We start from the raw sequence: 3,675 nt of genomic DNA on the forward strand, positions 1-3,675 counted from the left end.
CAAAGGTAATCTAGTTTATTTCTTAATATAAAATTAATAGTATTTTGTGGCTACTTTTTTGTAAGCACAAATTCTATTGATTCATTTCACGTTCCAAAAATTTTCATTTATTAGTACTTATTTGTCCTTACTAACTCTTAAGGAACTTGTAACGCAATAACATTTAATGAAGCATGAGCTGTGAAGATGTTGCACGTTATGGATGTTTTCTGATAAATGAATACTGCACTCCTGCAAAACACAACGCTGCAGTACTGCAAATGAAAACCGAGGCAGAAGGATGAGACCTTGGCCTTTATGACAGACCGACTTTGCATGGAGCTGAACTTTTTTTCCCTGGTACTGTTTGAACTGAGCCAGAGTTGACGTCGCTGTTTTCCTCCGGTTGCACACTGTTACTGGGAACTGGCAAGGATCAGTGTGCACCAAAATAAAAGATTGTTTTGACATCAGAGATCGTTTTCATGTGACACTGCTCTGGCTCAGTGCCTCTCAGCTGCCGTTGGTCACCGTCACTGTTGGGTTTCATTACAGAGCTGTTGTAACGCTGTGATCGTCGACTTGAGACCCAGAAAATCCCGTGTCATTGCTTTGGCCACCATTTTGCATTGATTTTGTCCAAAGTGTGACAATATTCCAACCCTAATCAGGTCAGTAGGAGTTTTGCTGCACGTATAAATGAGTCAGTCTTTGTTCTTTGGCGTTTACCCTGCAGGCATTATTCCAGCCAAAATATTAGGGAAGTCAATGTGAATTACATGGCTATACTCTGCCAAATCAAGTCCTCCTTGTTGTTGCATGTGCAGATAACATTTAGTATGAATGTCTGCTTCATTACGGATGCAGAACTAAATGTTTGGCCTTTGAATTTAAAAGGAATTTTCCCAGTGATATAAATCAAGCCAAATTTTCTTCCAGAAAATGTTGTCAATATATCTGTGAGAGGTGTGTGGTTAAAAGAATTATGGAAATGCATCTAATTTTCTTGAGGTGGAGTAACCCTTTATGTGAAGTCGAACTTTGCTATAGTTTTCAGATGCAAGCAAAAAAGTAACTGTTAGATAATGAGTGATCTCTTGATCTTGAATTTGTTTACCTCCGTAGAAGAAAGCAAATATAATTTTACATGTTGATTAAGAAAAATACCTGCTTTATTATTTTCTCCATCCTCAGTAACTATGTTGCTTTTTCTGAGAAAATTTCACCTTTCCTGTCACCTTAACTTTGAAAGTTTCAAGAGAGATAGCTTTCACTTTTTCCTTTGATAGCGCTAAAACAAGCTGCAGCACTAGAACCTTTGTGCAATATATTAGGAAGGGCTGTATGGTCGTGGTAATGAAATCTGATATCTCCTATAATAATAAGTGTTTCAATTAAAAAATCTTTAGAGCCTCTGGAATGAGAGGCAAATATAGCGGTTTTGCCTTTTGTAGGTACATAAAGGTAGTATTTTTTTTTAAACATCAGAATAGAATTGGATTGACTAAATGGTACTGTTTATTTCTAAGGACTACACATGTTTTCATGAGCTTTGAATGGACTGTTGAATATTCAAATTCACCTACTCATTATTTCTATGCTTTTTCTTTTCAGTTGCTTTCAGCCGTGGCCTTTATGGGATAAATCATGAAGAACGATCTCATACAAGTGGGGCAATACATCACAGTCCTGGATCTAGCAAGGTATAAAGCAGGGCGGTTGGTTTGTTTTGTTTCTTTCTCCTGTAGGTAAAATAAATCTAATACTAAGCACTGTGTTGTGTATGCTTTCCTGCCTAATGAAGAGCAATGTTTGATGAAATGAGAGTGAAGTGAAACGAATGTCATTCAAGTTAAGTGGTGGTGAGCAAAAGCTTTGCAAAAATAATAGTTAAAGCAGTAAAATCATACTCATTGCAATCTGCATGCAGGTAAACTTTGATTTCTTAGGTGGGGAATCCAGTCATCGGATTAGGTAATAATTTGAGGTAAAACAATCCAAATCACACACTCATCCTTCAACTCCCCTCCTTGCCTTAATGGATGATTTCTGATCTCCGGAGCAGGAGCAAGGACGTTGCATCCAGCTTGCTTTGCTCTGTCCCTAGGGCTGAAAGCCAAATTGTGCTCACAGAGGCTGCTGAAGAGAGAGTGTCCAGAATGGACTAAAAATGACTTCTTTCTCCTGTGCTTTTTATTATTCAGTAGGATTAAAGTATAGAAAATTCTGAGATTTTCATTGTCCATGGAAAATGTGATTTCCTAAATTAAAATGGCAAGATTTTTTCTATTTCTTTACAGATACAGCATTTTTAATAACATGCAAATTCTTGATTAACGATTAAAATTCTTATGCATAGCAGTAGTTACAGAACAGTATTTGTTATTGTTAAAATATATCCAGTGGACAAAGATTTAGCTAATTGAGCCGTTACATATTGTCAACAAAGGTAGTATTTTCTCTTCATTTAGAGAAAATGAGATTTAAGTGAGAGCAAATAATGAAATGGAAATGTTTTAGGTATGCATATGGTAATAGAAATGCAGTACTTGTGTGTATAATATATTTCTTTATACACAAACAGCTGTAAATATTTTAGGTTAACATTGAAGAAAAACAGTCTCACTGTTCTACTAAAACTTTGCTATTCCAGACTGGAGAAAAAACATGGGTGGGAGTGAGCAAGGGAATACAGACTTCTGACAACTCATTTGTTTATACCGTTTCTCTGTGCTCCAGAAATAAACAGAGGTAAGGTGGGATTTAAAAATCATGCAGGAAATATTTGCATTTTGAAGTTCCTATGAGTAGGACGTAGTTACCTAGGCTGGTTGGCAGCAGAAACGTAACCACAAAACAGGGGTTGGATTATGTGATCCTGAGCTCTTGCTGAAGGCTTCTTTGGCCAAAGAAATTAGCTGGATGGAGAGCTGGGGTTCTCTAAGACAAGGTTTCTCCTTCGCTGGTATTTAGGAATGCTGAAGGTGGTAGTAAGTCTTGAAGGCTTGGGTTTGCTAATACACCGTTCTCCTTTGCATGCGTTTGGAAACTGTGCAAATTGAAGTCGCCAATGTGTAAAAGTAGAATGGACCCGGAAGCTGAGGGGACTTTCCTTCAGATCAGATGTTGCTGCACAGCTTTGCAGTGAGAGACATCTTTTCTTTAGGGAAATGAAACCATTTCATCAAAAGAGCGGGCACCTACCGAGATAGCTCAGGTCCTTCTCGCAAGAGCAAATTTAGACACTGTAATAAATCAGACTGTACGTTAAAAGGGAATCTGCCCTGATAAAGGGATGTCTTGCACAGAGAGGATGTAAAAACTTGCTGGAAGCATTCGTACGACCTGAGTGGGGAGCATGAAGGCCGTTAGTTCTGCTGTATGGATCCTGCTGAACCTGGTTACTTCCTACCCAAGCCCACCGCTTTTGGTCGCTACCGTGTTGTTATGCAGAAGTGATGTAAGTTTTACATTCAAGAGGTTTAATTAACTAATAACATATTGAGAATGTCTTTGTGAGGTAATTTTGTCGTAAGAGAAGTAGAGTTGACATTTAGCTTATGTAGGCTTAAATGGAATGAATGAAGAATAATGTGAAATGGGGAGAATAAATAACGAGTGCTTCTTGTTAAATGCAACGGGGCTGATGTTACTAGTAGGCTTAAAAATACTGGTTTTGTACAGTGTAGTGTAGCT

At 37.9% G+C, this 3,675-nt stretch overlaps 1 long non-coding RNA gene across 1 annotated transcript; it reads left to right on the top strand.

The window, feature by feature from the left end:
* Window positions 1–565: 565 nt before the first annotated feature.
* On the top strand, window positions 566–2,697 carry LOC142361767 (uncharacterized). Its single transcript, XR_012764373.1, has 3 exons — window positions 566–650; window positions 1,594–1,682; window positions 2,633–2,697. It is a non-coding gene; the product is annotated as an uncharacterized LOC142361767 (long non-coding RNA).
* Window positions 2,698–3,675: the final 978 nt, after the last annotated feature.

The sequence above is a fragment of the Opisthocomus hoazin genome, chromosome 6 (genome assembly GCF_030867145.1).
Source record: "Opisthocomus hoazin isolate bOpiHoa1 chromosome 6, bOpiHoa1.hap1, whole genome shotgun sequence".
NCBI lineage: Eukaryota > Metazoa > Chordata > Aves > Opisthocomiformes > Opisthocomidae > Opisthocomus > Opisthocomus hoazin.